Source organism: Scyliorhinus torazame, chromosome 4 (assembly GCF_047496885.1).
Source record: "Scyliorhinus torazame isolate Kashiwa2021f chromosome 4, sScyTor2.1, whole genome shotgun sequence".
NCBI lineage: Eukaryota > Metazoa > Chordata > Chondrichthyes > Carcharhiniformes > Scyliorhinidae > Scyliorhinus > Scyliorhinus torazame.
Window position 1 is genome coordinate 279117014 of NC_092710.1, and position 25551 is coordinate 279142564.

Consider the following 25551-nt stretch of genomic DNA (forward strand, 5'->3'; position numbering starts at 1 on the left):
CACAAGACAAAAAGATTGAAAAGATCTCAAATCAACAAGAAGATGGTTCAATTCACCAATATTCCTTTATCCAGCAATATCTTTTACAAACACATAACCCAGTGAAGAGTTACCACTCGCTTGACACAAAGGTATTCCCCTGTTTCAGACTAGCACACGTGCAAAAGGTTTGCTTGAGCATTCACTTGATGCTTCACACCCAACTCGTAAATCTCCCCGATACACTCAAAAATAACTGCAATTTCACCTGCACTCTTATTCTCTCTCCCTCATTAACTATCTCTTTACCTAAGCTATACCCCAAAGTCAGGATGCAGAGGAATTTATTTATCTCTATCTCTCTCTATCCTGATCTGTCTCATTGATTTGATTTCACTCCCTCTTTAGCCTTTAGTTCTATGGGCGTCCAGAGACGGACTCCTATCCTTGCCAGTAGCACAGGATCAGCAGCCCTGAGATGAAGGTATATTCCTTCAGCACCTAAAGTTCAGCCAGGATCCAATGTGTGAGGCTCCTGCCTGGGACAGACCTCCAAGCATTTCTGCTGTTAGGACCAAGTGCCTGCAATTCTTCCTTTCACCAGAGATAAATATTTGTTTTTAAAAACATGTAAAAGCAGGTTGCCTATTGAATATATGAAAACAAGCTGGCAGAAAAATAAGATAACACTCCCGATTGTGCTCGCCAGTCTATTGGTCGTCTGCGTTTCCCATAGCGAGTAAGTGTTCAATCTCTGGATTAGCGCAGGGCAGTCTCATTGGCTTGGGGCCCATTGTAACTGTAAAGGTTTTCACAATCCCTAACAGTGCCTCTATCCAACGCGCCACCCCCACCACTACATTCACAGTGAAATGTCGCATAAACACTATGCCAGGAAGATCATGTCTTTGAAACTCTTCCAAAATAAATTACTCTGTCCAATTATTTAACCAGAATAACTTTCACTAATTGAACATCATACTGAAAATAATATTCTCCCTCACTTTCTTTCCCCTGCAGCAGTAGGTTGGTTGCCAGAGAGCTAATCCCTAAGTGGAGATTTATGTTGAAAACCCTCCCCTTTTGCAGGCACAAATATAAAGTATTTTCAAAGCTGGACCTTGTAATGTTCAAACACTTAGCTTTGGGTCTCAGTTATAGCTTCCTGGGGGGGGGGGGGGGGGGATGGTGAAGGTGCACTGTTCTTGGTATGATAAATCATAAACATGTCTATGTTGTTCACAGAGGAAATTGATTAAAAATATTGCTTAAATTATCCAGGCCTGGTGTTTCCATTTAGCTGTTCTGGCATTTTCAACGCAATGCATCTCAATATCAACCAAATCAATGGCAAACATTGAGGAATTTTAAGTGCAAATTATGTCAGTGCAAATTGAAGTTCTGCAATTTTTTTAATGCTTTAAAAAAAAACTAGCCAAACAGCAGGTCGAATTAAATCACCATGGCGATTTTCTACTAATTATGCCCATTCCTTGGTTTTTGACACAAGTCTAAAAAAGATTTTCAGCTGCAATGACACTAATAGGCATCTTTTAAAAGCTTTTAATTTAAAAAATTTTACTGAGAAACTGATGACTATCAGTTTAATGAGTAAATGTTTCAGTACAGTCCTTAAAAACAATTTTCAGTTATTTAAGATTGGATGACAAACCGGTGATGGATTAGGCACCCTAATAAAAATGTATTTCTTGTGATTTAGTAAAACTGCATTTCTTGTGATAGAGCAATTTTCATTTTTATTAATCATAAACATATAATTTTTTTTCAATATTCCGAATTGTGACATTTCAAGGTAGATATTGTGTTTTGGTGAAAAATTCACTTCACAGAATTAGCGCAATTTTGAGTGCAAATTTGCTCCCAAAGCAAAAACACTTGGGCTACTTTTTTTTAATGATTTGACCGGATTATTTGTGACTACTTACCTGGCTAATGTTGATGTGTCAGGCAGGTAGGTTCGATGTGGACTGCACTCGATGCAGGGAAGCTAGAAACAGACGTCTAACACTGGAGAAGATCCAACACTGTTTCATTCAATGATAGAACTGATATACATATTCAGCTGTGGGTCGACACTATACTGAACTGACTGGAGACCTTTTAGTAGCCTGACCAGACTTACTAGCTACCGCATGGTGTTTGCACTTGTTAGCTCGTGGACTCTGACTGTCTCAGTGGCTGGGTCCCGAGAGAGCGGGAAACCTAGTGCCCTCTGGCTTTATAGTGGTAATGTCCTGTCTGGTGATTGGCTGCACTGTGTTGTGTGCTTACTGGTCATCCTATGTGTCACTCACTGCCTGTCTGCATCTCATTATATACATGAGTGGATATTATGGCAAATGTCTCTCTTACTTGCTTTTAAAAACAATTCTTTTGTAAGGGCATGTTTGGTGCAATACCTTCACACGAAAAATCTGTAATGGCCACCTCTTGGCATAAGTACTGAGATTTGGCTGTTGGACATGTCCACCCTTTGCCCTGGAGGCCTTTATAGGATCAGAAGGAGGTTCCATACCAATGGTTGGCATCCCTGCACCCGGGATGTACCTAGCTGCCTAATCATGATGAGGCTGGAAGGGTCAGGGATCCTTTGGAAAGGTTTTGTCGTCAATCTCAGGTCACAGTCTCAACTGGAAAAGCAGCTCACCTCAGCGAGATTGCGTTGAATCTCGCGAGGTGTTGCGTGCTGGATAGATGCCGGGCAGCAATGAAGTGGCAGGTTTGAAAGCTGTGACAACAAAGTGGGTTATGTTGTCTTTGAGCAGTGGGGCCTGGGGGGGCAGGGGGGATGCAAAAAACCCACCCACTCCACTTCCGACCAGTCAGATTTAAAGATGCTGGCACCATGCAGCCAGGTATTCCGGTTTCATTGTTGGGTCTCGACACTCAGTATTTAATGAAAGTAAGTATTGCACAGCTGCTTCAGATCCTTCCCGTGGCGGTTACAGCCTAAAGCATTAAAGCATGTGGCCAGCAGGAAATTGCCAGCTGTCCAACATCTTATTCACACTTTTTGAAATTGCTGCATAAATAGTGAAAGCTAATTGTCATCCCTTATCGCTTAACGCAAGCCCAATCTTTACGCATCATTTGCCTCCAACATGACATTATATTTAATTAATTTCTCCTTCAGAAATATGGGAGACAGCACAGAGCGAGCGTATGGACTCCAGCCAGTCCTGTAATGAAGTTGTAATCATTCCCACATGGAAGCATGATGAGAATTGTCTAATGGATTCCTTTTAGTGGAAAAAAGCTGTATAGTTTGCTGATCATTTATTGAAAAAAGTTTCTCACTGTATAATTACACAGTGGAACACCACTTGTGAAAATAATTGCACCTTCAACCTTCTAAAGTTAGCACATACTCGAAAGCTTATTCGTCAGATGGAAAAGGGGTTGAAGCAATGCTTTAATTGGAAGACGATTTTCAGTATGGTCTGTATGGTTTTTGCAGAGAACGTGCACTGATCCTTAACTCACAGACCCCATGCGAATCCCTTGAGAGTGCAAAGCCATGAAAACATTTCAGCCATTTTTACTGAGTGTTTATCCATACCGAGAGGCACATGGAACTTACTCATTCCCCAGGGATCTCCATTATAAATTGTTGTAAAATGTCTGTTGGGCTAAAGATCCAGATTTCTCTGAGATTAGCGTCAATTTTGGCCTTAACAGTTCTAAATGTGATAATTGGTAAAGTTAAGGTATTGGCCTTCATGCTCGGAATCACAACGTATTCATTACTTTCCCACCGTCACCCCTCTCCCAGTACATTACTAGTATTGTGTGCACATTCGCAGAAGCAGGAATAAGATGCAGACATGCTTATTGCGCACACACTGGCAATATCAGCTATGGGAAATACAGCAGCGTGGAAGACGTTGAATCCCTCTCACACTTGACCACTGAGAAAGGAGGTACACTTTCAGCAATGCCAGTTTCAGATACGCACTCAGCAACATCCGTGCAAAAACATTCAGGACTGCTTTGGGATTGTGTGCTCGAATGGTGTTGCACTCAGGCATCCTCTCATCTACGCAGCCGACGAACCCATTTCAGATGAGGTGTCTTCACTTGGTGCACTTTTGCTGATGGCTGAAAAGGCCAATCCTTGAGAGGCAGGTTCTGCCACAGGTGCTGTACATGAAGCTACAAGTGTCACTGTGAGTTGGCAATTGTTGTAAGCTGCTATAATCGCTGGTCATCATGGTGGAGCCTACCACAGGAGTTATGGCCATTTTCTGCTCTTGTCGGATAGCATCTGCCAGGTGTGATAATCGTTAGTGAGGGTTTTCATGTCACATTTGCAAACATTCTTCAGGGAGAGCTTTGGGATTCTCTCTGGCCGTCTGACTCCAGCTAGCTCACCATAAAAAAGATTTTGGGTGTGCAACTGTCTTCTGTCTTGCAGACGTGCCCCAGCCCATAAAACCACCTTAATTTGATAACTGCTAACAAACACGGGAACTCTGTCTTCAAAGGATGCCCCAATTAATAAATCGCTATAATGTTTTCATCCTGTCAGCTGAGTGTATATGTACTGTTTGAAAGATTCATTGAAAATAACCTGTGAAAGTGGTTCAGATGCAGTGGACTAGATTTTCTGATTGGGGCTCGAGACCGAGACTTGAGAATGTGATCCATTTGACCTGTACAATATACTGATTCTTCACATGTCCTTCAGGTACCAGAGTGTTTGTGAATTGCCAGGCAGATTTGAGGTACTCTAGTGAACGCATATTTGTGGAATGATTTGGGAGGACATAAACAAGAATGTTAGTTATTGCGGGAAAAAGGAACATGTTGAAGCTTTTCATCTTGAACTCATCAGGACACTTCACAAGAATACCAATATAAGGGGAAAACAAACATTTATCTTGTAAGAGATGAAAGAATGTTGATTACTTGGCAAGTGAATTCTAATTGGTAGAGACGTTGACATGGAGAAATTGTATAAGGCCACGAAGAGTCCACACCAAATTTGTAGAAATGAAAGCTTACTTTATTTTACAACAACTATTATGTACAGTTCCATTAGCTCCCTACTGGATCTTCACTGATCGGTATCTTACTGGCCGATTCTGTTTATACAGAGCCAGACATTGGTAGAGGTCCCCCGCCCCCTTATTAGGGGAACTCGTACTTTGCAAGGTCCATGGGGTAGTTAATCATTCCTATTCCGTCGGACCCACACAGATTATAACAAGAATGCACCAGTGGATGGTGACTGACAGATAATAGCCAAGCATTGTTTGAAATTTAAACCAGGCAATTTGACTCTGATTGGTCAAGGAATTGCCCTGGGGAATGAATCTGTGAATGGCTGTCGCTTATTTTGTTTAGCTTAAAAAGGCACAATGTGTGTACATGCTTTTTCTGTCTGCAAAGAACAGGGCTCTCTGTATCAATATATGTAGCTTCCGGTACACGGAAATGCACCAAACTGCGAGCCTGATTGACAATCTTAAATTGGTTATCAAGTAATTTTGAGCACACTGAGACTTATTTAGCAAATGTTGTACAATTGTGGAATCACATTGAATGTCGGACATTGTGTTTGAATATACATGGCTGATCAGCAAGTTCAAACCCTGATCCCTCCTTCCCCCCAGATCCCTTTAGCCCCAAGAGCTAAAACGAATTCCTTCCTGAAATTACACACGTGTATGAACATAAGTAATAGAAGCCAAGTAGGCCATTCAGCCCCTCGAGATTTACCTTTACAGTGTATCATCCATTTGTGCGCTGAATGATCCTTTTTAGATGACCGCGCGGCTGTGCATGCACGGATCTTAAAGGCACTGCTTCTTGTGCACAGCCTCTTTGTCACCTCTGCTGAACACTCGCGATTACTGCACAGCCATGCATCCATGCAGCTTAGAGGGAATGTTGGTCAGGAGACACACACGTGAGACATTGCTGCAGCATTCCAGTAAGTAATAGCATTGTGCAAGAGAACACATGGAGGCTATGTGGCAATCTATAATGTACAGATCAGGGATGTATTCAGCCCAAGTAGTATTGAGTTCATAATATAATCTATAAATAATAATGTACTAAGAAATGTGCCATTACCCAATTTTGCAAGTAGGAAGCCCTCACATTATCAATGTGCGATGGTCGACAGCACTGGGCAGACTTTTGTGCTTCTAAATGTTTTCCAGGATATTGTGATGAACAACAGCAAGCTCACTGGTGAGAACAGCTAATCTGTTTGTGTTTCTAAGTCTTTATAATCTTTATTGTCACAAGTAGGCTTACATTAACACTGCAATGAACTCCTGTGAAAAGCCCCCAGTTGCCACATTCGGGTACACAGAGGGAGAATTCAGAATGTTCAAATTGCCTAACCAGCACGTCTTTTGGGACTTGTGGGAGGAAGCCGGAGCACCCGGAGGAAACCCACGCAGACACGGGGAGTTCTGTGCAGACTCTGCACAGACAGTGGGAATCGAACCTGGGACCCTGGAGCTGTGAAGCAACAGTGCTGACCACTGTGCCACCGTGCCACCTGATCCCATCCACCCCTAAGAATCTTTGATTCCCTTGCCTAACAAGAATCTATCTACCTCCGCATCAAAAATATTTAACGATCCCCGCCTCGACCGCCTTCATGAGATCCAAAGTCGCATACCCTCTGAGAGAAATAAATTCTCATCTCGCTTAATTTTAAAACCGTGCCCCTAGCTCTGGACTCACCCTCACGAGAAAGCTTCATTGGGTTTTGCAAGCATGGCCGATAAGTACGGCCTGTACTTTCCGAACAGCAGAAGGACATATTGTTTGAAATGATCCGCCTGCCTTTGGGTCATGTGGGGCTGCATTCTCCTAAAATGCATTCTCCCACGTGGCGTACAAACGGTGGAGTTTTACTCCAGAAATTCCGAGAAACAAGTTGAGCTAATTCAATGCCCTCCAGGGGGCTAGCAAGGACCCGGAATAAATCTCGCAGCTTTAGCTGTGGATATGGGCCCCCGCCATTGGATTGGAGTCCACTCATGCGCACGGCAGCGGCCTCCAGCGGTCGCACCGAGCTCCATGGCAGACTCGGACCGCGGAGTCAGACGGAAAAATGAGACCACCGAGCATCTAACTGCGCAGATCTAACCCTCGGCCGCCTATAAGCACCCCCCTGCCGGTGTCTGATCCCCCCGCCCCCAACCACGAAGGCCACTGACTGAGTCCGCAGCCGCCACGCCAGCATCCTGAACGGCAATAGGTGGTTAGTTCCACGCAGTTGGGAACTCGGCCGGTCGGGAGCGGAGGTTTGCTGGGCAGGGTTCTGTCATGGGCCCCCAGCCACGCGGCGTACTCCGGGGATACGCCGATTTTCGGGGCCCGGAGAATCGCCAGACCGGCGCCAGGCCCGATTCCAGTGGCCTACATACCTAGCATCACATTGGCACTGAAATTCATAAATCACATTATTCATTTGTGTGATAGGCAAAATGTCTTTCTGGCCTGGTGGCAGCATCCTGTTAGCGATGAATACCACTTGTGTTGCTACTGCAGCTAGCTTCACCTGTTGCTCAAAACATTAGGATACAGGGCAATTCAGGGCAACCTGAAGTAGCCCCAACGCCAATGGTGGTGGGGGAGGGGTGAGGGGGATGACGGGGTGTGATGCGATGCTGATGGGGTTGGGGTTGGGGTGTGAGAGCCTCCGATGCTGATGGAGGTAGTTGGGGGGTGGGTAGCCCCCGGAGCTGATGAGAGGTCCCACATGTCCGTGGATGTGGGGGTGGGGGGGCGCAGGGCTGGGGGTTGTTTATTTTCTCTGCTGATCTTTGTGTAGCTGGCTTTACCAGGCCCACCCCATCCCAGTGATGGTGTAAATCATGCCCCCTTGAATTTCTTTTTCACAGAGGCCCGAAACCTGGACTAAAACTGGCTGTGCAGCTCCACGCCGGGTTTCACTCAGAGACTGACACTCTGAAAAAATATGGGAAAATTCCACCCCAAGACCTAAAGCGTTAATCTATATCAGGAAAAGCAGGGGTCTCCTGGGGAACTCCACCACAAACCTTCCTCCAGCCTGAAAAATATCCATTGACCATTACTCTATGTTTCCTATTGCTCAGCCAATTTTGTATCCACGTTGCTGGTGTCCCTTTTATTCCATGAACCTCACCGGGAGTTGAAATGCAGCTGCCGTTCTAATTCACCATCCGATCCAGTCCATTTGCTTTCAAATCTCTGATTCGAAAGGTCGTCTCATATTTTTGTATTTTAATATTCACAGGCAGTTTTTCTGCGCCATGATATTTGTCTCTGCATTTGTAGGTAATGTTGAGCAGTCACTTCTAACACTGGAAGAGATGAATAGAAGGCGACTCGGGGAATAAAAGATTTAAATAAATTGGCTGGCTTCAATCAGCTCCAATTTGCAAAGGCTAACACATTCATCGTAGGTTCACCTAACTGCTATTTAATTGCGGACATTAATGGGATTTGAAACAGATTAGTGCCTCTAGAAAACAGCAGAGGATGTGATATGAATACACTTTTTCTGATACTATCAGTGACGGTCAAACAAACTAAGGCCCTATTGCTCAAATTTCTACCCGCTACTTGGGACTGACGTCCGGATTTTCCACTTAAGAGCAGGTAGCGCGAGTCAGGAAATTTCCTAGCTGCCCCTGCCCGGAGCGGCAGTATCTTCATTCAGGTGCTGGGGAGGGCGAGAGTGGGGGGGAGTGTGAGTGTGAGTTAGGCCCAACGTCCCTTGATGCAGATCGGAGTTGGCCACAGAGGCTGCCAAGCATCAAGACTGGCTATTGTTTTCTGGGAATTCATCCCAATTATTAACTTACCCTGTGAGGTTCTGTTTCCCTCACACCTCGTACTCCTCACACCCACCCACACATTCCCCATATGCCTCATTCTTGCCAACTAATGCCCCCATAGTCCATTACAGAAAACATGTCAACCTAATGCCAACCCACCAACTATACTTGGTTGGTATAACCCTTCAATGCCAACTCATCCATCATCTACCAGGATAGACCTCAGGAGCCTTGTTGAGATTAAACAAAATACTGGTCTAAATATCTATTACTGCCCTGACAATTGTCATGGACAGAGGCATCTGCAGCAGGCAGGTTGGTGAGGATGAAGTCAAGTTTTTTCCTTCTTATTTGTTCCCTCCCCACCTGACCCCGTCTAGCAGACACGTCCTTTAGGTGGCGGTGCTACAGAACCACTCTTGGTGATGGATATTGAAATTCCCCACCCAGAGTACATTCTGCACCCTTGCCACCCTCAGAGCTTCCTCCAATTACCATCCATTCAGTCTACTCGCGATCGTCAGTAAAGTGATGGAAGGGGTCTTCAACGATGCTATCAAGTTCCACTTGCTTCGCAATAATCTGCCCACTAGGCTGCCTAGGCCATCTTCACCATTGCTGTAATACAAGTGGCAGCGGATGAGACCCTTACCCTGATTTAATTGGCAAGGCAACTGCTCTCCACCCCACATCTTCCTGTCATTAAATGGCTCCCACTGTCCAACTTGCTCCAGGGAGCGGGGTGGGGTGTAGGGGATGCATTAAATTTCCCCCAGTGTCATATTTCCCTCTAAATTCCTCAAACATCTAATGCGCCAAAGAACATATGCCTTACTTTTTTCATGGCGGAATCTTCATGTTGATTTTTGGCCTGAGGAAATTGCCTCAAAGTGGAGTATAATAATTCACCTGTTTTCATCGTCCACACTTGCTGTGCCTTCTTTGTCCTGTTATTCATTCTGTGGATCTCAGGTTGGTGCAGAACTGACAAATGTACACCAGAGGGTGCTGTTGATTGTTGGCTCTGAGATTCAATTGAAAATATTGAATGTTGAAGGATCATGCATGGGGTGGATTTCAACTCCAAACTTTCAGATGAATTTGAATGGATTAGCAGCTAGAATGCTTTATGTGACTTACCCACTGACATCCCACCCAAGTCCCATCATTTCCAAATTTTCAGACATTTCTTGACAAGTGGCTCAGCTGATTGTTTAAATTTATTTACGGGATCTGGGCGTCGCTGGTTAGGCCAGTATTTATTGCCCATCCCAAGAAGCCCTTCAGAAGGTTGTGGTGAGTTGTCTTCTTGGACCGCTGCAGTCCTTGAGGTGTAGGTACACCCACTGTGCTGTTAGGGAGGGAGATCCAGGATGTTGCACCAGCGACAGTGAAGGATCGGAGCTATATTTCCAAGTCAGGATGGTGAGTGACTTGGAGGTGAATCTCCAGGTAGTGGGGTTCTCAGATATCCGCTGCTTTTATCCTTCTAGATGGTAGTGGTTGTGGGTTTTGAAGGTACTGTCTAAGGAGCCTTAGTGAGTTACTGCAGTGCATCTTATAGATGGTACACACGGCTGCCACTGTTCGTCAGTGGTGGAAGGTTTGAAAGTTTGTGAAAGGGGGAACAATCAAGCGGGCTGCTTTGTCCTGGATGTGTTGAGCTTCTGGAGTGTTGTTGGAGCTGCAATCATCCAGGCAAGTGACACTCCTGACTTGTGTCTTGTAGATGGTGGACAGGCTTTGGAGGGGGGTCAGGAGGTGAATTACTCACCGGAGCATTCCTAGCCTTTGACCTGCTCTGGTAGCCACAGTATTAATGTGGCTAGTCCAGTTCAGTTTCTGAACAATGGTAACCCCCAGGATGTTGATTGTGTGGGATTCAGTGATGGTAATGCCATTGAATGTCAAGTGGCGGTGGTCAGATCATCTCTTGGAGGAGATGGTAATTGCCTGGCACTTGTGTGGTGCGAATGTAACTTGCCACTTGTCAGCCCAAGCCTGGATGTTGTCCAGGTCTTGCTGCATTTGGACATGGACTACTTCAGTATCTGAGGAGTCGCGAATGGTGCTAAACAATGTGCAGTCATCCGCAAACATCCCAACTTCTGCCCTTAGGATGGAAGGGAGGTCATTGATGAAGCAGCTGAAGATGGTTGGGCCTAGGACACTACCCTGAGGAACTCCTGCAGTGATGTCCTGGAGTTGAGATGATTGACCTCCAACCACCACAACCATGTTCCTTTGTGCCAGGTATGACTCCAACAAGCAGAGAGTTTCCCCCCTGATTACCATTGACTCCAGTTTAGCTATGGCTCCTTGATACCTTGCTCGGTCAACTGCTTTATTGATGTCAAGGGCAGTTACTCTCACCTCACCTCTGGCATTCAGCTCTTTTGTCCATGTTTGAACCAAGGCTGTAAAGAGGTCAGGAGTAGAGTGACCCTGGCAGAACCCGAACTGAGCGTCCGTGAGCAGGTTATTGCTGAGTAAGTGCTGCTTGACTGCGCTGTTGATAACTTCTTCCATCACTTTGCTGATGATGGAGAATAAACTGATATGTTGGTAATTGGCTGGTTTGGATTTGTCCTGTTTCATAATAATAATCTTTATTATTGTCACAAGTAGGCTTACATTAACACTGCAATGAAGTTACTGTGAAAATCCCCGAGTCGCCACACTACGGTGCCTCTTCGGGTACACAGAGGGTAAATTCAGAATGTCCAATTCCCCGAACAGCACGTCTTTCGGGCCTTGTGGGAGGAAACCGGAGCACCCGGAGGAAACCCACGCAGACACGGGGAGAATGTGCAGAATCCGCACAGACAGTGACCCAAGTGGAGAATCGAACCTGGGACCCTGGAGCTGTGAAGCAAGAGTGCTAACCACTGTGTCACCTGGGCAATTTTCCACATTGCCGGGTAGATGCCAGTGTTGTAGCTGTCCTGGAACAGCTTGACTAGGGGTGTGGCAAGTTCTGGAGCACAAGTCTACAGTACTATGTTGGCCCAAAGCCAGTGAAGTCCCGCATACCAGACACAGTTTGGGTATGATGGTTTAATCAGCCTTTAACTCTGGATGTTTACCCATCTGCCATGAAGCAGATATAAACGTTTCACAGGAATCCCAGTGCCTATTTTTGGCTCTCATGGCTACTTTCCTGGCCTCCCTAACCTTTTATTATATTCATTCCTGTCCTCAATCACCAAAACATTTTATATTGAGGAAAGCCCTTCCCTTCTCGCCCACTTTGGCTCTTTTCTTCTTCTGGTGCATTACCTTTTGCTAGTTGGCAATATAGTTGCATGTCAGATGCAAGTCGATTTATCTTCTGATTGCTAATCTCTTTGGTCTTAATGAACCATCCACAGCATAAAGCTGACAGCTATCAGATGATACTGTCCTTTCCATTTAACCATTAGTAACACATAAAAGCCCATCTGGTGTCACCTTAGCTGGTTTAGCTCTGGGAATGGATATGCAGCAGAATAAAAGCATCAGCTCCCGGGCCTTGAGCATATCGATTTAACCCCAAAAGTATCTCAACAAAAAGAGGTAACAAGAAGACACCATTCAGGAATTATTACACTTGCCAAAGCGATATTGGACAGCGTCCAAAATTCAGAGTTGGCTGGAGGAAAGGGACGGGGAGGAAATAATTTTAAAAACTTTTTTCCACTTAAGGAGCAATTTAGTGCGTCCACTACCCTGCCTATCTTTGGGTTGTGGGGATGAGACCCACGCAGACACAGGAGAACGTGCAAACTCCACATGGACAGTGACCCGGGATCCTCGGCGCCATGAGACAGCAGTGCTAACCACTGAGCCACCGTGCCACCTCAGGGGAGGAAATGATAACTATATAAACAGTTTTTCAGGGATTGAGTTATGGCTCCACATTATTGTACGTCATAGGGACTAAATTCACAACACTGCTGAAAGTGAGCCTCTTCCATCAGGGAATCATGGGCACGTTACCTATACTTTTACCCAGAAGCCACTGAAAACATTTGGATAGGAGGTTATGAGAAATACCGCTCAGAGAGAGTGAGGTAATTGCGTTCAAATTGGCCCCTAGTTATCATTACACTTTGCCAGTAGATAAATATGTACAAGAGGAATAATGCGCTGCATTTTACATGACGCCACCAGTTGGGGAAGGGGAGGTGTGCGCATGTGAAATAGGATAGGCGCCCGATCCACCGCCTTCCCACCGAGCTCACCCCATAACGCAGGGAGGCGGGGGGAGGGTGCCAAAATCAGCATCCCACACATCCTATTTAAGTAGATAATCAAGGGCAAGTTAAACTTGTTATCAAGCCAATGGACCTTAATTATACTGGGCAGTCGGGCAGGAGTGGGCAGTCCAGGTTTTAAAATAATCTCTGCAAAGGGCAGGAAGAAAGTGGCCTTTTATCGTCAGGTGTTGCCTTTTATCAATCAGGGGGGGCAGCGCCCCCCTCCCCCCAAGATATAACTCCCCTTTCTTCCTACTAGGCCGCAGCCTTAAACCCATCTCCCCACCCCTACCCACTCGCTAACGTGCTCAAAGCCTCCCTGCCCAAGGTCCTGGACTTACATGTTTCCGGGGATCCATTGGTCTTTCTTCCTCCTCAATCCCAGCAATCCAAGCAGCACGCATTAATACATGTTTGACGCTGCTGGGACTGATGGAGCTGCCGGCCAATTGGATTGGCTGACTGCCCCTGAAGGTTGGATTTCCTCCCCAGTGAGAGGCAGAAGTCCCACTCGGCCCTTGTTTAGCCCACCCACCCGCAGTCCTTTTGTTTGTCCTGATGGGTGCAAGACAAAAAGCTTCAAAACGTATATGTCTCCCTTTTCAGCAATATTCATGACCAATATGCGACTATTTGGCAATCAGTAGCTAGTGGTGTCCCTCAGGGATCAGTGTTGGGCCCACAACTGTTCACAATTTACATAGATGATTTGGAGTTGGGGACCAAGGGCAATGTGTCCAAGTTTGCAGACGACACTAAGATAAGTGGTAAAGCAAAAAGTGCAGAGGATACTGGAAGTCTGCAGAGGGATTTGGATAGGCTAAGTGAATGGGCTAGGGTCTGGCAGATGGAATACAATGTTGACAAATGTGAGGTTATCCATTTTGGTAGGAACAACAGCAAAAGGGATTATTATTTAAATGATAAAATATTAAAACATGGTGATGTGCAGAGAGACCTGGGTGTGCTAGTGCATGAGTCGCAAAAAGTTGGTTTTCAGGTGCAACAGGTGATTAAGAAGGCAAATGGAATTTTGTCCTTCATTGCTAGAGGGATGGAGTTTAAGACTAGGGAGGTTCTGTTGCAATTGTATAAGGTGTTAGTGAGGCCACACCTGGAGTATTGTGTTCAGTTTTGATCTCCTTACTTGAGAAAGGACGTACTGGCACTGGAGGGTGTGCAGAGGAGATTCACTAGGTTAATCCCAGAGCTGAAGGGGTTGGATTACGAGGAGAGGTTGAGTAGACTGGGACTGTACTCGTTGGAATTTAGAAGGATGAGGGGGGATCTTATAGAAACATATAAGATTATGAAGGGAATAGATAGGATAGATGCGGGCAGGTTGTTTCCACTGGCGGGTGAAAGCAGAACTAGGGGGCATAGCCTCAAAATAAGGGGAAGTAGATTTAGGACTGAGTTTAGGAGGAACTTCTTTACCCAAAGGGTTGTGAATCTATGGAATTCCTTGCCCAGTGAAGCAGTAGAGACTCCTTCATTAATTGTTTTTAAGATAAAGATAGATAGTTTTTTGAAGAATAAAGGGATTAAGGGTTATGGTGTTCGGGCCGGAAAGTGGAGCTGAGTCCACAAAAGATCAGCCATGATCTCATTGATTGGTGGAGCAGGCTCGAGGGGCCAGGTGGCCTACTCCTGCTCCTAGTTCTTATGTTCTTATGTTCTATTTACACAAGACACAAAAAAAGTTCCACAGCCGAAAGCTTCGGCTATTTATGACCTTGAAGTGTTTGTGCAATAAAAATAAATCATAGTTGCCTTCAAAAGCTTAATAACGGCCTCCCGGTTTTGTGCAGCCACCACGCACCAATCACTGACAGAGAACAGTAGAAGAAAAATACTGCGGATGCTGGAAATCTGAAATAAAAACAGAAAATTCTGGAAAAGCTCAGTAGCTCAGGCAGCAACTGTGGAGAGAGAAACAGAATTAATGTTTTGAGTGCATCTGGCTATTCTTCAGAGCTAAAGAGAGGGATAAATGTGATGAATTTTGATCATGTTTAAGAGGGGCTGGAGCGGGAGGGCGAAGTCGAAGGTCACAGATAGGTGTGAGCTTGGAGAGATTGGACAAAGGTGTTTTGGACACAAGATGTTACCGGTAGTGTTAAGGGCTGAATAAGGTGCTGATATTGGCACAAAGGTAAGATAGCAGAATGTATTAATAACAGAACAAAGCTCTGTGAAAGCAAAACTTGAGAACAAGTGGCAAATGGCCCTGTGGGGGAGGGAATGTTGCACTGGGACAAAAATATTTGGATTTTAAAAAAGGGAGTCAAGGTGAAGGAAAGAATTTAGTCGGAAGTTATTGAATTCAATGTTGAGTCCAGAAAGTTGCAAAGTGCCTAATCTGAAGACGAAGTTGTAGCCCTGGCCCTCAGCCTATTTGGAAATGTAGCCAAGTTAAAAAAGACATTAAAGCTTGATGGGTATTCGTAATGGCACCAGCAAAGTGAAGACACCAGCAAAGCCTGATGGTGAAAACGGTATTGGGTGGCACAGTGGTTAGCACTGCTGCCTCACAGCACCAGGGGCCCGGGTTCAATTCCGGCCTTGGGTGACTCTCTGTGTGGAAAATGCACTTTCTCCCCGTCTTCCCATGGGTTTCCTTCGGGTGCTCCGGTTTCCTCCCAGAGCCCAAAGTGTGCAGGTTAGACAGATTGGCCATGCTAAATTGCCTCTTCGTGCCCAAAGACGTGGAGGTTAGGTGGGATTATAGGGTTCGGTAATAGGGCGGGGCAGTGGGCCTGGGTTGGGTGCCCTTTCAGAGGGCCGAAGCAGACTCGATGGGCCTCTTTCTGCTCTGTGGGGATTCTATGTTTTCTATGGTATCAGCATAACCAACATAAACAGGGGGGGTTGGCAGTGAAAAACAAGATGTGCAGTCAGCGAGTGAAAACAGGAGCGGTGGGCTAATGCTGGTTAAACACAGACCCCTGTGCGTAGTGTTCCTGAGAGAATTACGACTTTTGAGTGAGTCACGATTCTTTGAACATTTGTGACTCAAGGACCGTAATTGATTAGTGACTGGAGGCGTGGGATCAGTGCAACTGAGAGCTGTATAAGAAGAAGAGACACAGAGATTTCATCAGCGAGACTAGGAAGAACAACATTGCAGAAGGAAGAAGCCTCAAGCCTCTAGTTTCAAGACGGAGTCCGATACCACTTGTGCCTGGCCAGTGTGATGTGGGTAGTGATATCTTCCACAAGTCCACTTGATGCACGATCAATTACACAAAGACGAGAGTTGGATGCAATCAAGGCTTTATTACACTAAGATGTGTGGCCTCCTACAGCAGCTGGCGAAATGGCCACTGTACGAGGAGCACACATATTTATACTCTGCCTACTGGGCAAGCCAGCAGGCAGGGAACTACCCCCGTACCTGTAGTACAGGGGCCTTACCACAAAGCACCTAATATATACATCAGTGGTGACTACCACATTCACCCCCTGTTAAAATTGAGTCCGGCGGGGGTGGTGGGGAACTATATATAAGTAGATGTTTCAAGGTACAGAAAAAAATTGAGTCCAGCGGGGGTGGAGGAGAGTTATACAGAAGGATGATGTTTTTTTTTGAAGAATCCCGATCAAGTTACAGGTTCAGTCGGTCCGGAGCCTTGATCTGCCGTTGGGAGCGCCGCAGTGATGGTGGTGATTCCGGTGTCGACCTGGTCTTCGGTCACTCCGGGAGCATGCCAAAATCCTCTTCATCCTCGGGCGTGGGCAGGGGGAGGACGGATTGTTCTGAGGCGGGGGTTGCGGCTGGGTGCGCCGGGGGAGGGGAGGGTGGCTCCAGGCTGGAGGGGTGTGTGTGTGGAACCAGCTGGTGCCAGGTCCCTGAGGGAGACAGTACCTTGACGGCCATCAGGGTACGCTACGTAGGCGTACTGTGGGTTGGCATGGAGTAGCTGTAACCTCTCAACCAATGGGTCCGCCTTGTGGAGTCGTATGTGCTTACGGAGGAGTACGGAAGAGCTGCGAGCCACGTCGGGAGCGACACCCCGGAGGCGGACTTCCTGGGGAAGGCAAAGAGACGTTCATGGGGTATGTCATTAGTCGCAGTGCATAGGAGCGACCGAATGGAGTGCAGTGCGTCGGGGAGGACCTCCTGCCAGCGGGAGGCCGAGAAATCTCTGGACGTAGGGCCAGCTGGACGGCCCTACAGACCGTCCCATTCTCCCTCTCCACCTGCCCGTTTCCCCGGGGGTTATAGCTGGTCGTCCTGCTCGAGGCGATACCCTTGTTGAGCAGGAACTGATGCAGCTCCTCGCTCATGAATGAGGATCCCATGTTGCTGTGGACGTGGGCGGGGAAGCCAAACAAAGCGAAGATGGTGTTGAGGGCTTTGATGACGGTGGCAGATGTCATGTCGGGGCATGGGATGGCGAAGGAGAATCTGGAATATTCATCGACCACACTGAGGAAGTGTGTGTTACGGTCGGTGGAGGGGAGGGGCCCTTTGAAGGCCACGCTGAGGCGTTCAACGGGGCGGGAGGCCTTCACCAGGCGCGCAAGGTCTGGCTGGTAGAAGTGCGGTTTGCACTCTGCCCAGACCTGGCAGTCTCTGGTGATTGCCCTGACTTCCTCAACGGAGTAGGGCAGATTGCGGGCCTTGTTGAAGTGGTACAAATGTGTGACTCTCGGGTGACAAAGGTTGCCGTGCAGAGTCCGGAGTCGGTCCACCTGTGCGCTGGCACATGTACCTCGGGATAGGGCATCGGGGGGCTCTTTGAGCTTACCGGGGCGATACAAAATCTCGTAGTTGTAGGTGCAGAGCTCGATCCTCCACCTCAAGATTTTATCGTTCTTGATCTTGCCCCGCTGTGTGTTAAACATGAAGGCTACCGACCGTTGGTCAGTGAGGAGAGTGAATCTCCTGCCGGCCAGGTAATGCTTCCAATGCCGCACAGCTTCAACAATGGCTTGGGCCTCTTTTTCGACGGAGGAGTGCCGAATCTCGGAGGCATGAAGGGTGCGGGAAAAGAATGCCACGGGCCTGCCTGCCTGATTGAGGGTGGCGACTAGAGCGGCGTCTGATGCGTCGCTCTCGACTTGAAATGGTAACGTCTCATCGACTGCGTGCATCGCGGCCTTGGTGATGTCAGCCTTAATACGGTTGATGGCCTGGTGAGCCTCGGCCGTTATGGAAAAATAGTGGATTGAATGAGTGGGCGGGCCTTGTCCGCATAATTTGGGACCTGTGGTGAACCACTGTATTAGGGGATGTAAGGTAAGACCTGCACTACAGGTTCGCCGGTAGCCCCTGCCGGCTGGCTCCGCCCACTAAGAACGGTATAAATATGCATGACCTCCATTGCCCTGCCATTTCGCCAGCTGCAGCAGGAGGCCTCGCATCTGACTGTAATAAAGCCACAGTTGTACCCAATCTGCGTCTTTGTGCAATTGATTGTGCATCAGGACCCACTGGGCGTAGTAAGAAAAGAACCCCAGGCAACGTTTGAGGGCCTTGGGGCAGTGGGGGATGGGGAGTTCCATGAGGGGGCGCAAGCAGTCGGGATCGGGCCCCAGAACTCCGTTCTGGACCACATAACCGAGGATGGCTAAGCGGTTTGTGCTGAACACGCACTTCTCCTTGTTATAAGTTAGGTTGAGGAGAGTGGCGGTGTGGAGAAATTTGGCAAGGTTGGCGTCATGGTCCTGCTGATCATGGCCGCAGATGGTGACATTGTCTAGGTGCGGGAAAGTGGCCCGCAGACCGTACCGGTCAACCAGTCGGTCCGTTTCCCGTTGGAAAACCAAGACCCCCCCACCCCCACCCCACGTTGGTGACGCCAAAGGGAACCCTAAGAAAGTGGTAAAGGCGGCCATCTGCCTCAAAGGCAGTGTATGGGCGGTCCGCCTTACGGATGGGGAGCTGGTGAAAGGTGGATTTTAGGTCGACAGTTGAGAAGACCCGGTACTGTGCTATCTGATTGACCATATCAGATATGCGTGGGAGGGGGTACGCGTCGAGCTGCGTGTACCGATTGATGGTCTGACTGTAGTCAACGACCATTCTGTGTTTCTCCCCAGTTTTCACAACTCCCACTTGGGCTCTCCAGGGGCTGTTGCTGGCCTCGATGATACCTTCCCGAAGCAGTCGCCGGACTTCGTACCTGATAAAGGTCCTGTCCTGGGCGCTGTACCATCTGCTCCTGGTGACGACGGGTTTGTAATCTGGGGTTAAGTTTGCAAATAGGGAAGGTTGGTCGACCTTTAGGGTCGCGAGGCTGCACACAGTAAGGGGTGGTAGGGGCCCGCCGAATTTAATTGTTAGGCTCTGGAGGTTGCACTGGAAGTCCAGGCCGAGTAGCAAGACAGCGCAGAGGTTGGGGAGGACGTAGAGGCGGAAGCCGCTGAACTCCATGCCCTGGACAGTGAGAGTGGCTATGCAGTACCCCCGGATCGTCAGGGAGTGGGACCCGGAGGCCAGGGAGATTCTCTGGTTGGCGGAGTGTACCGCAAGGGAGCAGCGCCTTACCGTATCGGGATGGATGACGTTCTCGGTGCTCCCAGAGTCCAGCAGGCAGGAGATCTCATGCCCATCGATTTTCACATTGATAGAGGGCATGGCTAGGTTGCATGGGCGGGACTGGTCAATCATGACCGAGACGAGCCTGGTCATCGATGGTGGCAGGCGATGGGGTGCCCGGGGGGCATGGGTCCTGGTACGATGGCGGCGCCCACGGGCCGCACGTGTCGTGGGGGAAACAAGATGCGCCGCCTGATGGGGAGGTGCCTGATGATTGATCCTGGGGAGGACAAGATGGGGGCGGCGCCTACGGGCCGCACGTGGTGGGGGCCGAACAAGATGGCGGTGCCCACGGGCCGCACGTGGTCCGGGGAGGGGAAGATGGCGGCGCCCACTGGCCGTACATGGAGGGGGTCGGAACAAAAGCGATGACGGCGTGGGCCTGGCACACCACAGCGAATTGTCCCTTCTTGCCGCAGGCCTTGCAAAGGGCGCTCCGGGCCGGGCAGCGTTGTCGGGGGTGTTTTGGCTGCCCACAGAAGCAACATTTGGGGCCCCCGGGGTTGGTTGGCTGCCGCGCGGCACAGGCGTGGGGTTGGCTGACTGGGGTCCCCGATGGGGCGGCCGTCTGCGGAGTCCACGATGCGTAGGAGGGGTGGGCCGCGCGCCAGGGGTGTAGGCCTGGAGGTTGCGCGAAGCGACCGTCAGGCGCCAGGGGTGTAGGCCTGGAGGTTGCGCGAAGCGACCGTCAGTGAGAGCGCTAGCTTTTTGGTTGCCGCGAGGTCGAACGTGGCCCCTTCTGAGAGGCGCTGGCGGATGTAATCCGACTCTATCCCCGTAACAAAAGCGTCTCGTGAGCAAGTTTGAGTGTTCCGTGGCTGTGAAGGCCTGGCAGTCAAAGTCTCTGACTAGGGGAATTAGAGCACACCAGAAATCTTCCACTGACTCACCAGGAAGTTGACTACGAGTGGAGAGGATGTGTCTTGCGTAGAATGTGTTTGTCCGCTGAGCGTAGTTTTCCTTCAGTAGCGCCATGGCGTCTTCGTAGGTCGGCACGTCCTGGATAAGTGGAAAGATGTTGGAGCTCAGTCGCGTGTAGAGGATCTGAATCTCCTGAGCTTCCTGAATTGGGTCCGGTGCAGACCTGATGTAAGCTTCGAAACAGGCTAGCCAATGTTCAAAGTCCTTTTTGGCGTTGCCTGATTGCGGATCCAGCTGCAGGCGATCTGGCTTGATGCGGAGGTCCATCTTCTGAAAACCTTAGTGTAATAAATTGATGCACGACCAATTACACAAAGATGAGAGTTGGATGCAATCGAGGCTTTATTACACCAAGATGTGTGGTCTCCTACAGCAGTTGCGAAATGGCTGCTGTACGAGGAGCACACATATTTATACTCCGCCTACTGGGTGAAGCCAGCAGGCTGGGAACTACCCCCGTACCAGTAGTACAGGGCCTTACCACAAAGCATCTAATATATACATCAGTGGTGACTACCACACCACTACTATTAACAGTTTAACCTATGTATGAGAACTTGTCATGATAGCAAAGGAAGGTGGAATCATTTTTGAGCTTTAGTGTGGTGTATGATAGAACCTCTCTTGTACTAGTGATAAGCATTGGGATTTCATATTGTGTTGCATAAAGAAGTGATTTGATTCAACGTTAAAAGTATTGTGCCTATCAACTGACTGGAGCGAGTGTCCTGATGAACATTGATGTTCCTGGGTTCTCCGTACTGAAAAGTGGGTCTTTTTCAATGATTAGGCTAGAACCCCAACTATTGACAGAGACAAGTGATTGCCAAGTTAATTGCTACTACGAGAGAGATAGTGAAAGACAGAGTAGAAATTTAAATTGTCCGGGACGTGGAACCAGGTAACCTGAGGATACCTGATGACAGATCCAGAATTTGTGAGTGTCATAGCATCATGGATGCTGAGCCGGTAGTCTGAGGATACCTGAAGACACATCCAGGATCTGTGTGAGTCAGAGTCAGGCTGGTAAATTGGCATGGCTAAATTCTAGAGTCATACACAAGAAGGGCTAAGATCTATCCCCTGGAGTATCAGGAGGGCATACAGGGTGACACGTTTTTGTTATGCATCAGACTAGGAAGGGCTGGAATGGGAATTTAGCGCAGGAAGACTGTCGGTGAGGTTTCACAGGTGAAGCAAGGGAGAGTTGGTGGGACTTATTTTCCAGCCGCGGGCTACCGAAAAGTCCCATCGCCAGACCCCACACCGGTAACTTCCCGTGTCATTTGACTAGTTCTGAGGCTTAGTGAGATTGTGTGGGACCATGGCCTCCATTGTGAATAAAAAAGAACAATGGCACAGTGTACTTGAGAAGTATTTACAGGGTAAACGGCCTATGTGCACAAAATACCTTGATATTCCATTGGAAAGCCAGACCCTTTCGGCAATCAGTTATGGAAAGAAACTTGGAACAAAACTTGATATATCATCTGTTATTATCACAAGCATGAGGATTCTGTGAAAAGCCCTTAGTCACCAAATTCCGGCGCCTGTTCGGGTACACAGAGGGAGAATTCAGAATTCTCAGCCGGTGCAGGAATTGAACCCCCGCTGCTGGCCTCGTTCTGCATTACAAACCAGCTGTCTGGCCCACTGAGCTAAACCAAACTGGGAAACAAAGTCAGTAAAATTGAAAAGCCGTTGGCAATAGTATTTGCATGAAATGCCGACATGAATCTGAAAGCAAATTAAAAATCCGGCAGACCAAAACAACGAATCGCTACAGCAGAATAACAATTTGGGAAGAAACTAAAAAGGGCAATTTGAATGTCGTACATTTGACTCGGTTTCAAATGCAATGCAAAAGGGGTTAATAAGAATAAGGAACAGTGAGGAACCCGGATCTAACAGAGTCAAAGGCCGGTCATCTGGCATGGGAAAACTTAGATCTGAAAGCCACAGTTAAGGTCCTACAAGACCAACAGGGAGCAAAGCCCAGGGTAATAATTGAGATGCAGGGCAGCCCTCAGGTTAAAGACTTCTTCACTGGAGCACAAAGAAAGAAAATATCAAGGATTAAGCAGGATCAGGATCAATGAGCACTCCTCAGGATCTCTCAGGGATTCCAACAATCGAAGCACAGCATTACTTCCACCATGCCTTCTCACCAGAACACAGGTGGTCACCAACCTAGGCTCTGGTCGGGGGGATGACTCAACTGGCTCAGCCACCTCCAACCCCTCATGACCAACATCCGGAACAGGACAGCACAGGACTAGTGGACGTGAGGCCAAATCGCAGCACGGTAGCAGAGGGGGTAGCACTGTTACTTCACAGCATCAGGATCCCAGGTTTGATTCCCGGCTTGGGTCACTGTCTGTGCGGAGTCTGCACGTTCTCCTCGTGTCTGCGTGGATTTCCTTCGGGTGCTCCGGTTTCCTCCCACAGTCTAAAGATGTGCTGTTAAGTAATTTGGACATTCTGAATTCTCCTGTGTACCCGAACAGGTGCCAGAATGTGGCAACTAGGGGCTTTTCACCGTAACTTCATTGCAGTGTTAATGTAAGCCTACTTGTGACAATAAAGATTATTATTAAACCGACCCCAGGCCTCGAAGACAGGATTAAAATTGCTCTATCAAATTCAGGAATACTCCCACCAGGAACAATCCTCTCTCCACTGCAAGAACCACCTTGCATGCCTCCATAAAAATACCCTACAAATCTTGGTACTGGGCCCTGACGACTTGCACCAAGAATTTCAGCTAAAACAATGGGCACATTTCAGTGACCCCGTTACACCTGATGCAGACCGGGTATAACAAGTGAATTGCGCACGAGCCCCAAATCAGGCTCCACACCTGGCGCCGCAATCGCAAGTCACCCGACTTGCTCTGCATGGCACAATCTGGACTGGGCCCTCACAGGCCGAGATCCAGATCTGAATATTTAAATGAGCCATTACCCAGAAGCCGGATTCACCCGGCACCTGGGTCAACAAGTCAATAGTTTTACAAAAGCAAAATTATGTTTGGCAGATTTATCTTTGAACCTGGAATACTGACAGACTGTTTAAAGGTTTAAAGGCTGCAGGTGAGAGGACGAGCAAAATGACTCCCATCCCAGCAAAACACCACTGAGCCCAGCACAAGCAAACCCCACCCCACCTCCCACGAGGGACTCCCCTCAGCAAGCATAGGGAGGGTACTCACATCCCAGGAAGTAGCTGAATCAGGCATACTGCCTGTAAATTACATTCAAATTAAGGTTATTCTGTAATTTGCATGTTTCCTCCGGGTCTGGGCGAGAACCTCATCAGGGTGGGTGGGATGAGCCAGGAGACACACACTGGGTTTCACGGCCGGTGTGAAACCCATTTTTTTCCCGAAGCCCAATTCACCGGGACATCGAGATTTCTGCCACTGGATGGTGGCCTCGGTGAGTCCACCCATTGTCTTCTAATAAAGCCACCAGGACTGCTACTTAGGAAGCAGGCATTGATCTATAGTTTCCTATGATAATGGCCAGAAACATCTGAAAATATGATAGCATTTATCGGTCATTGCGGTGCAACTATTAGACAGGTTGGGTACCCTTAACTGCAAAGCAGAGAATCCAGCTATTTACAAAAATTGCAGGGGCCTTTCACCTTTCATACTGTTACTCAGTCTCCAGCGGAAACTAATATATTTGTTTTGCTCTGGCAAGCAGGGCGTCAGCCACTTATTTGGTACATCTGTGAACTCCAGATTGATTAATGTTGCTGTTCGTTATTGCAGTTTGCAATGAGCCTGAAGTGTTAAGTGCTGTGGTAACCTCAACAGGCAACATTATGGCTGGATTTGACTGGCAGTCAGTATTAAATATAACTCTGTCATTGCAACTCTCATGAGTTATCATTCAGGGAAACTCAGAATGCCAATATAAATTGCACCAACTCAAAATGGCAGTGCCAATACTGTTGTATTAAATCATTCCAACTTTTTGCAATCAATCAACAGGATGAAATGACAGCTATATGGTAAACTATCAGATTCCTCTAAAATGTAATAAATAATAATAATCTTTATTAATGTCACAAGTAGGCTTACATTAACGTCTGGAAAAGGTTTCTTTGCTTGCTTTTATTACAGATTCGGATGTCAGATCAGGTAACTTCAATACCTCCGGATAATTCGAGTAATAGTCGATAATGAGCACGTAGTCACAACCATTTGAATGAAATAGGTTTATACCTACTTTGGCCCAAGGAGAGGTTTCCAACTCATGTTGCTGTAGAGCCTCCTTGCACTGCGCAGGCTGAAACTTCTGGCATGCCTCACATCCAAGTGCCATGTCAGTGATGTCCCGATTTATACCTGGCCAGTATACTGCTTGCCTAGGCCTTCTCGTACACTTCTCAATTCCGAGGTGACCAAGTATCTGACTAAATATCATGGGTCTGGGACTTCCGGTGGCGGCTATGAAGAAGTAGGTCGCACATGTCTCCCGCTCGGGTTGGACCTTTGGACCTTTTCCCCCGATTTTTTTACCGGACTTGATTTGGGAAATTGATGGTAGAGGCAATTGTTGATTGGGTTCCCACATCGGTGCATGGAGAGGTGGACTAGAAGTGCCTGCAAAGGAAGAAACAGACGAACAGAGAAGGGTTGGGCTGAAGCTGCAATGGGGGAAAGCATGGCGGATGACCGGGGTCCTGGCTTGTCGACCCAGCGATCAACGGAACAGCTGATGCAATTCATCCAGGAGGGCTTCACCAAGCAGAAGCAGAAATTCTTGGACCCGATTAAAGAATCAATTGCGCGGCTGGAGCTCAGATTGGATTCCCAAATCGGGTGATCCAGAAAGTAGAGAAGGCGCTTTCTGGATGTGCAGGAGGCACATCAAACTGTGGTGGAGCTGGAGGTGGGGATGCTGAGAGACCAGCAGAAAAGGCTCCTGGAGAAGGGGAGCACCTAGAGAATAGATCCCGCCAGCAGAACCTGAGAATCGTCGGTCTCCCGGAGGGATCCGAAGGAGCGGACGCTGGGGCATACATAGCGGGCATGTTCGAGAAG